The 13,065-nt window shown below is 43.1% G+C and overlaps 1 protein-coding gene across 20 annotated transcripts in view; it reads right to left on the minus strand.

The window, feature by feature from the left end:
* The window catches only part of GALNTL6 (polypeptide N-acetylgalactosaminyltransferase like 6), a 1,215,026-nt gene that overhangs the window by 146,149 nt on the left and 1,055,812 nt on the right, over window positions 1-13,065 (minus strand). The gene's annotated exons all lie outside the window — the stretch shown is intronic.

A 13,065-nucleotide genomic window follows, 5' to 3' on the forward strand; every position in this document is an offset into this window, starting at 1 on the left:
TGAAATAAAGATCAACAAGGTCCAATGGTTGTTGGTCACCAATGATTGACTATATTTGTGGATCACAATGTATTTGAAAGCAATTAGAGGCTAGTTTTGTGTTTTGTTTTTTGTTTTTTGTCATTACTCTTCTACTACATTTTCTTAAAAATAAAAAGCTGTCCAACTTCACAGCTCTTGAACAAAATTAGAACACTCTTTCTGTATTAATATACTAGGGTGCAGTTCTTGGGCATTTGAGTAAGAGGGAATCTCTGACCTCAAATTACTTAGTCATCACAGTGAACAATGTGTGTACGTACACACAGAAACGTGCACAGAACCTACTCAGAAGTGTCAGCATATACGTACTATCAAGGACAGAATGGGCTCTGTAACACGTACACCTGCCTGATTTCAAAATATGCTTTTCAAGATAATAACTTTTCATTGTCTTTATTATGCTGATTTTATCCATTCATGGTATTTCATGACAATAAAAATAACCAATAACATTTATTAAATAATTCCAGCCTCAGGTGCTGTTGTCATTGCCTTACATGCTTTTATTGTCTTTATTTTTAAATTAGTTTTCATAATAACTCCACAGTGAAAACAAGCAAAGAGCAGTTTCATAGTAGGGAGTGGGCCTGGGAACCACATGCAGGCTCACCTTGTTCTGGAACCTTCCTTCTTAACAGCTCTGCTACCCAGAAATGGCAAAACATTTCCATCCATGAAAGATCACCTATGTATATGTTAAACTCGCCAAAGTGTATATATTAAATTTTTGGTTTTTGGGGTATACTGATTATATCTCAATAAAGCTGTTATAAAAATAAATAAAAATTTAAAAAAGGAAGGAAACCCTGGTCAGACTTGTTCAGATATTTCATTTTCATGTACCAGCACCCCCTCCCCCCAGCCCCCCAGGCGCTCAACAACTACTGAGGCTGAAACACCCAGCATTCCCTTGGTCTATATCTTCCTGAGGATGTGGGCACATAATCTGGATAACTCAAGACTTGCATGATTTTTTTTTTTCCAATCTCAAATATTCAAATCGGCCATCAGTGCAAGTCCAGCTCCCTCTATGCTGGGTCAAACAAGCCATGGAGATGTGACTCTTGTTGAGCAGATATCACCGTGTCTCCTGTTTTTCTCCTTGTATGTTCCTTCGGCTTTTTTTTTTTTTAATAGAAAAAAAAATAATTGAAAGTATATTCTGTCTCCTGCCACGTTGCAACTTGAAATAGCATCAGGCAAAAAGTAGGTACAAAAATTTGTCTCTGCTCTCCAACTTTTACAAGCACATCAGCCCAAGAGCTCAGGATGATTCAACGTGTGGCCCGGATAAGTATGAGAAACGAATTTACTCATTACACATGGACTGGATCTGGATAATAAACAAATGAAAAGTAATGATGGGTTAAGTATCAGCACTACTGCTCTCTGGACCTCCGCATTACCCAGGAGCTGTGCTGACCAGCGTTTGGATAAAATGCCTCCAGTGGGGTCCACAGAGAAAATGCTGTACAAGCTGCAGGATCGCAGTGTCATCTACTGTGGGACGCAGTTACTAGAAAATTCCACACCACCTTCACCTCAACTCCGCACAAAAACCATTGCCAAGAAGGAGGTGGCGGTGAATTATGGTGATAAATATATTTGTCATTCTTATGTTATCATTTTCCGTAATCATTTTCGGATCTCAAAAGCAAACACTTGAGTTATGTTTGATCTTCTTTATCATTTATACCTTTGATTTTCTTTCGGAGCCCTTCATTTAAACACTTTTATTCTTCCCTTTCCGGGTTTTCTCAAGCATGTGCCTCATGTCCCTGCAGCGGATGGTTACTGATTTTTGGCCACGCGGAGTCCGCGTCTCTTAACACCGTACTTTCCTGGGAGGAAGGGCGCCTCCCTGTTCAGCGTGCAGGGCTGGGGAGATGGAATACAATCTCGTCTCCTGCTAGAGATGCAGAAATGGTGCCCGAGGTCTCTAGACTGAAGCTCTTCGCGCGCTGCCCTGGGATCACTAAGATCCAGGATGGGACGGTGTCTCCCAGGACCCTCACTCCTGAGCTGGCGTGGGACAGAGAGTGGTGCTTCATTCATTTATCACAGGGGTGGTACCAGCTAAACTGTGGAAATGTGCCTCCAACAAGGTCTTCTGGCGTTCCTGTCCATGTGTCTGGTCTTTAGCCTTTCTTTAGTACTGGGAGGCTTCCTGTGTCCAGCCATCAAATTCCCTTTTTGTTTCAGGTAGGCGAGTCCGTTTCTGTTGCTTGCAACACAGGATTTCTAGTTGATATAATCCTTGACTGAATTTTCTCTTCCTTTACTACTACTACTAGTTTTTCTTTTTTTTTTTTTTTTTTACTACTACTGTAGGGTCCCCCCCCCCAAGAGATAATAATTTGATTTTACTGAGATGGGTTTGTTCGGCTCTGATCTCCTTTGTAGGTACCGCTTTTCTATGTAGACCTTTCATTTGCCCTGTGACAACCCCCCCTTCTTTCCTTGTTGACCCTCGGGATGTCCAGGTCAGGTTCCTATCTGGTTGTCCATCTTTGAGTGCTGCTGCTTTTGTTAACATGCAGGCTGTTGAAAGGGAGGCACCTTGTGAATGAGCAGGAACAGCAGATGGCTCAGATTTCCGTCTACTTCTCCAGTTTTATTCTCATCCTTCCGATGTGGCTCCTCACTCCGGAAGTTGGCCAGGCGCCTGGGGACCTTGTGAGGTCTGCATGGGATTTATCAGGAGGTTGACTGACTTTGAAGATGGAAGCCTAGCCTGCAGTCCCTTTCACTTCTGTGGGCCCTCTCAAGGCTCTGTTCACATAGTCAGATTTTTTTTTTTAAATAAGCTTTGCTAAAATCAGACATTTTAACTTCAACTGGATAGACTGCTGCCTATTTCTATTATGACTGTCCCACTGCCATGCTTATCCCAGATCAAATCAAATCATATTGGAATGGTGGTTGAGATCTAGAGAAAGTATAGAAAAATGTCTTTATTGGTAAACTTACTTGTTTATCTGAGAGATTTTAAAGTAAATTACAGCTCCCTTTCTAAGTTATCCCTAAATATTTAGGTGTACATTTTTGAGAAGAAAAAAGTTTCCTACAAAGTCAAAAATAGCATTGTTATTCCCCACAAGATTAATAATAAGTCCTTAATAGAATCTGTAGCCATAGTCAGATATCTGCACTTATCCTCTGAACAGCTTGTATGACTCATTTACTCAAATCAGGATTCAATCCAGTACCATACTTTGCATGTGATTGTTCTGTTTCTTAATCTCTTTAAAAAACAGAACACTTCCTTTCTCACCTCACTGACTTGCCAAAGAGCATGAATCTTTTGTCCTAAGGAATTTCTCACCCTCTGTGTTTGCCTGATTGTTGCCTCTTGGTAATGTTTAGCATGTGTCTTTATTTCCTGCAAGTTAATCATTTAAAGAATTGACTATATTGAATTAAATATTTTTGGCTATAGTACCCTTGTATATCTCTTACTGCATCACACAAGGAGACAGATGGTTGCTGATGGTCCAAGCTGATTGCCCTCTGTGTTGGAGAAGTGACAGCCTGATCCCTTAACTTTTGAGATGTGTGCCTCCCCCGCCTTGTGATCAGAAAGGCTGTGTTACCTTGGCACATGTGGATCATTCAGCTGACAGTGGACAGTAAATAACAACCCTTGCTTGAATCAGTACTTTCACGCGCTGGGGGGAGGGGGGCGGGAAGGACACGAAATGACTTTCTAAGGAGGACCTGGTCTATGCCTTCATCCTCCCTTAATTGGTTATTTCAGTAGCCTCCTACCTGGTCTTCGCAAGTTCTGTCCCACCCCTGTGACTTCCTGCCTACATAGCAGCCAGAGGACTTCCTGCAGTGTTCCAGATCCTGTAGCTTTTCTGCCCCCAGCCCATGCCCCCATCCCCACTCCCAGGGATATCTCACATTGTCACCGGAAGCCCACAAGGCTCTTGGTGTCCTGGTTGCTGCTAACTCTTGGTTCCCTCCACCTGTGCCACCCTTTCCTCCTCCCTTCTCTGCTACAGCCACACTGGCCTTTGCAGTGTTCCTACAACACCCCCACGTGCTCCAGCTCAGGTGCTCCATCACTTCTGGTTTCTTCTCAAACAATACCACATGAGAGGGGGCTTCCCCACCACCCTGCTCCCCATCCCCTCTGCCGCCCTTCACCACCCCTTTCCCTGCTCTGCATCTCCCCATATCCCTTACATCCTCGGCATGTGGTATTTACTCTTCTGGAAGGCTCCCCACTCAAGTATGAATTCCACGAGAGTGAACGTACTGTGTTTCATTTATTCCTTGGCCCCAGCTCTGAGTGTGATGCCAAGGTTGGCACACAGTACATGCCTGCTGACTGAATAGTGGATGACTAAATACTCAAAGTAGCACTTTACCATTGAGAATAGTTGGGGTTTTTTACACCTGGTTAAAGGGGAATGTCACCTCTTTTTCATCATGCTTTTTGTTGAGCCATTGAAAGATACATTTTGGGAAATTGTATCTATATAATATAATTCCCATAAAGTGCATCTCAAAAGATGCTTCTCAGAGACACAGACTCTTGCCCCAGCTTAGAACTCTTCAGGAGGGAAGTAGAAATTAAATGAACTCCATTCTTTTTATATTTTCAAAGAATTGCCTGCACTGGAGTCCCCTTCATGGCTCAGTGGTTAACGAACCCGACTAGGATCCATGAGGATACAGGGTTGATCCCTGGGTTCACTTAGTGGGTTAAGGATCCAGTGTTGCCCTGAGCTGTGGGGTGGGTTGCAGATGTAGCTCGGATCCCGCGTTGCTGTTGCTGTGGCATAGGCCAGCAGCTGCAGCTCCAATTTGACCCCTAACCTGGGAACTTCCAAATGCCATGGGTGCACCCATAAAGAGCAAATTAAAAAAAAAAAAAAAAAGGAATTGCCTGCACTGTAATCAAGGACAACATGTCACCAGTGATTGGTCTCCAGTTGCCTCCAACACTCCCCCAACAAAGACAAAGCAGACACAAGGAAGAGCCATTTCCTTCCTCAAAGTCAAGACTTGCTGTAATTAGAGATTACTTTTATAATTCTTAACAGGCTCATGAGTGGAAAAATTCAGAGAACTGCTTATATCCCACCCATTAAACACTCACTGGATTTTAAAAGCACTTTCTCAAAGCCTAGAGAGCTATAGTCCTAAACTCATGTACCCTTTCAAAAATTCAGGTCCGCCTTATGTATCTCACTTCAGTGACTACAATAAAATGGTCTCAAAAAGAGCAGCAATGAGCTTTTATGCATTTCAAGGGTAGTCTGAAAATGCCCATTCCCTCTCTGAGCTCAGTTCACTTGATAAATCCTTTTGAATTCCAGTGCCTGGCATATGTATATTGATATAATAATAGACCTTTTTTCCAGTATTTTTCCAATGTGCCCCCTGACCCTGGGATCCTGATTTAAACAGGTTGGGGTGGTTTATACTTTGCTAAAGGAATGACATATATGGCCCATTGGTGTGGCTTGTGTGCAGCCAAAAGACTGGGGGATGGGGCGGACTCCTTCCCCTTGATCAGACCCCCAGCAATACCCTAAAAGCCGTTTCCCACCCCCTTTCTCTCCTTTGGGCACATGATGCCCTAATCCCGGCTTCAGGGGGAAACGGGAATACAAGGTAATTATAATATTTCATTTACTTCCCGCCTGCGGGGATTAACACGGAAGTCCAATGCAATTACACGGTGGCAGCGATGAAGACCGAAGCCAGTGGTACAGGCTTCTGCTCCATAAAGCAGGTCATCCAGTTACCGCCGGACAGCAATTTCCAGAAAATCCTGTAATTAGGTTGTGAAACGGTGGCAAATAGGATGAACTGAAGAGGCAGATGTGTGGCCCAAAGTAATTTGGTTTCTGCTAAAATGCCCCACAACCCACATCCTTCCTATTTATTAAAGACTCATAATGTACCCACGTTAGGCTTTTATGGAGGGTGACGGGGAGTCAGGCACTTAACTGGAATGAAATTAGATCCTCCTTCCCTGCACCACAGGCACAGTCACATCTTCTTGTAAAAGCTGTGAAAGTGGTTTCTCAAAAATAGACTTTGACCAAAAAACACTGGAATCCACTTCACCAGAAAGAATAAAAGAGCTAAAAACTGATGAGGTTGGAAGCTTTCCTGTCCCTCTGTTCTGCCTGCTCTCAACTTGAAGCTGTTGCAAAGCCAGGCAGAGCGAGGAGGAGAAACAAGGGCCCATGAGCCTTCGTGTTTTATCAGCAAAGAGTTTTTTGCTGTTCTTAGGAAGAGAACAATAACAATCATGGTCCTGCCTTGCAATGAAGTTCGTAACTTTTGATGTCTTGCATTTGGATCATCTTTTTCTGCCTCCTTTAAAAGCATGTCTATAGAAGACAAAAAGAGTGAGGAGATTGGAAAATAAGAACCTGTGTAATGGGCTATTTTAAACAATTTGAATATTGATGGGGAGGTATGGTCTTTGTGTTTTATCGAAACAGCTGGTTCCATTGTCTCACCCCATTTTTAGCTCCCATTTCGCCAAAAGGATCTGTCAGTTCGGAGCTATGTTGGAGCTGGTCTAATCACTCAAAGAATAAAGCAACAAAGTCAGAGATGGTCAAGGGCTCAGAAAAAGGATCGCATGTAATCGTTTACTTAAGACTCAGCAGGAAAAACCAAATACATTGATTAGAAATTTGACAGTAAGTGGGGATAACAAGGCAGGAGATGAAGCAGTTTGCAGTCAATGATGCCAAGTAGAGTGTGGTTTTAGAAACTTCAGCCCCCTGAGAGAGAGTGCAACTGTCCTTGGCCAGTGGGTGGCGTGGAGCCTACTGCTGGGCCGCTGGGAGGGAACACTACCCAGGACCTGGGCCACCAGGGACCGAGGTGGAAAACAAGCTGAGGATTCGTGAGGGCACTGCAGACAGAGGGAAGTTTGCTGCAAGTCCAGAGCCAGGCCTCTCTGGAAGAAGACAGACCTTTTAGCAGGAAGAAAGCAGCATAATCACCCAACTGCAGGGGGCAGCACGAGGCAGGGGCTTTGGAAAGCAGAGCTGCATGAAATGAAAAGTGTAAGTGGAGGAAATTCAGGGACAGTGGTAGAAATTGTGTTCATTTGACTAGTGATGTGATGTCTTCTTTTAAAAAGCAAATGCCCCAGGGCTGAAAACCCTTGAGAAAGATTTATGGTTTGTATCCGGGGGCCTTTAGGAAGTGGCCTGAGGTCAGATAGTAGAACTGAGGAATCAGGGTTCCAATGAGATTCATGACCTGACTCTAATTAGAACAAGGGACCAGTCACTGTTTCTTCAGCTGCCATCGCCTGTAGTCATCTCACACCTTTTATTCTACCCCACATTATTTGAACTATGATTGACCTATTTGCTTTAAATGTTAAGCTTTAATTAAGCTTCATCTTAAGCAAAACTACCCTTGCCATGACTCTGTATTTTTTTCTAATACAAGTTAAAGTAAATACAAAATATTAAAAATAATGAGTGTGGATCTCTACCACTTAGACAATCTTAAGCATCACTCATGGAATGTGACCTATATTTTAGGGAAATCATTTGTAAAATCAGTCCTTGTGTGTTTGCTTTTCCCTGCTCCCCCCCTCCCCCGAAAGTCCTCAGAATCTGAGCTGGCTTTCCGCTGCATCATTATGCCCTTCCGATTGGCTCATCTGCTATTTGTTTGAAATGAAACATAGTTTGGCTCTGATTTAGAAGGTGGTTTCTTTTAAATTCTGTTTCTAGGAGAGACCATAGTCAGGCATCAGTCTCCTTTAGCGTAAAGGCCGGTTAGATTTGCTGGGCTGTCTTTCCCAAGCTAATTTAATAAATATTATTTTAGCACCTACTGCTGCAGGGTCTATCCTGATATTCTGAAAGATATAAGAGAAAAACATGAAATGAGCAGTTCCCATTCTCAAAGAGCTTGCAACTCACTGCGGTGACTTAGAGAGGCAATACAGCAAGCTATAATTCAATACCATAAAGGATGGACAGAGAAAGTAAGAAAGCAAGAGTGAGGAGAGAGAAGTTAATTCCAAACTAGGACAGTGAGGGGATTTTTCATAGGAGAAGAAGTTTAGTTTGGCTTTGGATACTGGGAAAGTTTTTTTTTTGTTTTTGTTTTTTGTTTTGGAAAGGTTTTTATAAGTGGCTATAGAACAGGGAAAGACATTCCCACTGAAAGGAGCAGGCTGAGTGTTGGGGGAAATTTGGGGTCTTCTGAGGTGATGCGTGTGGGATGCAGAAGGAGCCTCTGTTAGGAGAGTCCATAGCACGAGGCAACACTTCATCTATGAGGATGTCTAAGGCCCCCAGTCTTCCCCTTGAACCCACACGTTGACTAAATTTATCATTCATTCTAATCCTCTGGGGTTATATTTACTCAGTGAAGTTTTTTTTTTTGATTTCTCAGTATTTATAATTACCTTTCTCTGAGAGATACAAAGGTGCAGAAATTATTTCCTGTGTTTAAAAGGCTTTAAAATTCATTTAGGGATATTCGTAGGAAACTTAGATGATCCAAGGGTCATCCATGTGCACAGACGAACCTTAATTAGAGTGGGACAGGCCCTAAGGTGGGTAGGGAGGCATCCTGGAGTTGGGAAGCTTGCTCTTGGCCTCAAGAAAGGTGGGACCATTGAGGAAGAGGCCACACATGTTGGGAGGAATCATACGGTATATTTGTGTAGGAAAGCTCCACTGACATATAAGATTTTGTAGTGAATATACTTGGAAAGGACAATTCAGGGCAGATTATGTAGGTTCTTGAATGTCAGGCTGACAGTTTTGGAGTTGACTGAGGAAATTTAGTTTTTAAACAAAGCATGAAAACATAGAGCTGGAGAGCATGTTAGAGGCCATTGAATCTCTCCTCTCTTTTTGTAAAGAGGTTAAATTTCTCTGCCAGTGATCTACAGGCCACTTGGCAGGGTCTACTTGGGAAAGCAGGTTTCCATAAGGCAAAAATGTAAACATTATACGAGGAATATAAATCTGGCAGATAGTCTTTCTTGTCATGTCTTGTCACAATACAACTATCTAACCTGAGTGGTAGGTGATAAGTTACCAGCATAATTTGACTTATATGTTAGCTAGTTAGTCACTTTGTAAGGTCCTAATATTGGGCAATAACATGAGGGAGTGGGTGCTTGGGGACGTTCAAGCAAACACAAGGGGCTATCCTGGGAGAAAAGATATTCGACTGTGATCAGTCATACAAAGATTTGCAGGGATCAGCAGGAGAGCTCTGGACACTCAGGATGATCAGGAAATTAAAAACAGGAGGTAGAGGTGGAATCCTAGATAGTTGTGCCATACGGTGGGGTGATGTGATGGCTGTTGGGCTCAACCAGAGCAGATTTTTAATCTCTGTTTTATTAATTACAAACTGTATGACTATAGATTGACTTCTCTAGACCTTTACTGAGATCTCCCTTCAGTAAACCGGGGGTAACCACCCCCTGACAAGATTGCCAGGGTGGAGACAGAGTGTGAAGAGGGCCCCAGGACTGCTGCCTGCCCCTGGTCTACACCCAGGCAGGATCCATGTATCAGTCTTCTTAGGTGCTGTGACAAACTATGATAAACCTCGTGGCTTAAGGACAGATATTAATTTCTCATGGTTCTAGAGGCCAGGCGGTCCCATATCAATGATCTCAGCTGATCACTGAGTCATATTAGTCTCTGGTGAGGGCTCTCTTCCTGGCTCACACACAGCTGCCTTCTTGCTGTGCCTTCACATGGCAGAGAGAGGGTGGGTTGCCAGTGAGTTTTGGTCCCTCTTCCTCTTCTTCCAAGGATGCTGATCTCTTCATGAGGGCCTCCCCTCTTGCCCTCATCTAAACCTAAGCATCCTCCAAAGGCTCCACTTCCAACACCATCCCAGGGGGATTGGCACTTCACTGTATGAGTTTTGCAGGGACTCAAACACTGATTCTGTAACAATCAGTGACTTTGTTTCTAAGAGAATGCTGTAAGGATGATGGATATACATGATTATAAGGTTGTGTTATAGTGCCCTCTGCCTTGCTGGAATTTCTCCCTCTCTTGCCAGTCTTCAGAGAGCAATGGCCCTGTTGGGGAGTCCCACATGGCAAGGGACTGCTGGTGGCCTCCAGCCAACATCCAGCAAGAGCTGAGGCCCTATGTCCTACAGTAGCAAGGAGCTGAATTCTTCCAAAAGCTCAGGTGAGTTTGCAGGTGGATCATGTGTCATTTGAGCCTGAGATGAGAGTGCATCTCCAGCCTACACTTTTACTGCAGCCTCGTGAGACCCTATGCAGGGGTCCAGTGAAGCCATACTTGGCCTCCTGATCCACAGAAATGCTGAGAGAAGAAGTGTGCTCTTTAAAGCAGCTGAGCTTATGGAAATCTTGTTATGTAGCAATAGAGAACTCATACACCGAGACTAGTGCTTAACTTGAAGCCATTACCCAATAAATATTAACGTTCTCTCTTTATTCTATTTCTTTCTTAACGTGATTTTCTCCAAGACCATTCTTGAAAGCAGAGCTTATCACCACACACCCATATGAGAGGCCCAACCTGGGTAATCATTATTTTCTTCCTTTGATTCAGTTTCTCTGTCAGGGACATGGGTTTAATCCAACCAAATAAATAGACTGCAACACCATGTCCTCATGAAAAGCCACCCTGGCCCAGAGAAATCTATGTTAGTCCTCCATAAATGAATCTGTGTGTCCTTTCCTGTTCCAGAAACTGTTTTTGCTTTCCTCTGCTATCTGTATGATTCATTACTTTCTCATTGTCAAGGCTCCCTTGCCTGAGATAAACAGGCAATCTGAGTAAACAGTGTTGTAAAGGCCATTAGCTGCTCACCAAGGATGTGTGTTCTCCTCTCCTGCTGAAGAGTTATTGCTGCAAAGTGGCTTCTCAGATGGGGCCTGTACATCCAGGCACCACCCTCCCCTGCCCCCCCCCCCCCCACCATGCTCCATCAAAGCCCTTGACTAATTCAAGTCAATGGAATGTGGGTGGAAGTGATATTTTTTCAGGCCCCTGCCTGCAAATTTTTCCATGTGATCTGCCACATCTTCTGTGCCTCTGCCACCAGAAGCATGTGCTCTGAGGCCACACAGATGGCATCTCAGGATGGAAGAAATCTGCACCCTACGTTTCAGAATCCCTATCACATGCAAATCTCTCAAATACTGGATTGTAATTAGAGTGAAAAAAATACTCAATTGTGCTGAGGCCGGGAGGTTTCAGGGTTTATCTATCACAGAAGCTACTAGGATTTCTATCTTTGTCAGTTTGGGCTGCTCTAAAAAATTATCACGGACGCGGTGGCTTAGACAACCAACATTGATTTCTCTTAGTTCTGGAGGCTGGGGAGTCTAATGTCAAGGTGCTGGCAGATCTCTTGTCTGGTAAGGACCTGCTTGCTGGCTTGTAGATTGTTGTCTTCTTGCTATGTCCATGCATGGTGGACAGGAGGAAGCAAGAGCAAGCTCTTGTGCCTCTTTTTTTCCTTTCTTTCTTTCTTTCTTTCTTTCTTTCTTTCTTTCTTTCTTTCTTTCTTTCTTTCTTTCTTTCTTTCTTTTTTTTTTTTTTTTATGGACATACCCATAGCATATGGAAGTTCCTGGGCTAGGGGTTGAATTGGAGCTGCAGCTGCCAGCATATATCACAGCTACAGCAACACCAGATCTGAGCAGTATCTGCAACCTATGCCTTGGCTTGTGGTAATGCTGGATCCTTAAACCACTGAGAGAGGCCAGGGATCAAACCCTCATCCTTCATAGAGACTATGTTGGGTCCTTAACTTGCTGAGTCACAGTGGGAACTCCTTTATGCCTTTTTTTAATGAAAGCACTAATCCCATTCCTGAGGGCTGCATCCTCATGACCTAATTACCTGCCTGATGCTCCCACTCCCTATACTACAACATTAGAGGTTAGGATTTCAGGATGAATTTTGGGAGGACACAAACATTCAGTCCATAAAGATCACTTTAATCAATATGCTCTAAAAATGTAGTTTCAAGACTTATATAAAATAGATGATTAACAAGAACCTACTGTACAGCACAGGAATACCTGCTCAATAGTTTATAATAACCTACATGGGAAAAAAGAATGGATATATTTATATGTGTGACTGATTCACTTTGCTGTACACCTGAAACTAATACAATATTGTAATTCAACTATTAAAAAAGATAATTAAGCTTGTAATAAATATTGTTAAGTTAATAATAAAAATTAAAAAAAAATACAAAAAAGAGACAAATCTCTAAGCTTCAGTCTCTCCAACATGGATAAACTTGAAGATGCCCACCAGTTCCTGAGCCTGGACACTGTGCTATGGCTTTTGCCATCTTTTCCCCTTGGTGGCCTATGTGCTCTTTGCACTCTTACTGCCTGTTGGCTGTTGTCCTGGTCTAACCAGGCAGAACCTCCAGAACCATGTCATTTGAACACTGTCTTGCATTAAATGTCAGAATGAGTTAAAACTCATGAAGCTGTGAGCCAGCCCTCTTTCCTTACCTGCCCTGACAAGCAAGTCCCTTTGGAGACCGAAGAGGGTGTGAGTCAAATCAGAATGTGCCTTGTCCTTTGGACACTAAACTAGACCATTGGTCCCCAATGTGTGTCTGATCCTACAGCTCTGTCATTGTCCACCTTCCCTTCATTTTCTCTGTGTTCTCAACTACCCCACTGCTGCAGAGACAGTGTGCCTGCCCAACTATGGTATACATGTGATCCTGGACTTAACGGATTATCTGAAACTCACATCTTTATTTGTGGGTCATTGTGACACTAGGTTGCATTATACACTGAAAGATTTTAAGTAAAATTGTCACTACTCTGTAGTTCCTGGAAACCTTTGTTAGGCACGATCTATAGTTATATCTGGTTTTACAGACTGCATGTTATACAATTTCTCTGTGTGCATTTGAGTCAAACCGAAAGCTTCTGAGCCTCTAATTCAGTCGTATTTCCCTGACGTCAATTGTTATTCTCTCTTCTTGAAGGTCATGCTGAAAGAGCAGGGATCTTAAATATTCCTCGAA

The sequence above is a fragment of the Sus scrofa genome, chromosome 14 (assembly GCF_054392235.1).
Source record: "Sus scrofa isolate SSC_HxYL_T2T_F1_AM1 chromosome 14, Sscrofa_HxYL_maternal_Yorkshire_Landrace_v2.0, whole genome shotgun sequence".
Classification (NCBI taxonomy): Eukaryota; Metazoa; Chordata; class Mammalia; order Artiodactyla; family Suidae; genus Sus; species Sus scrofa.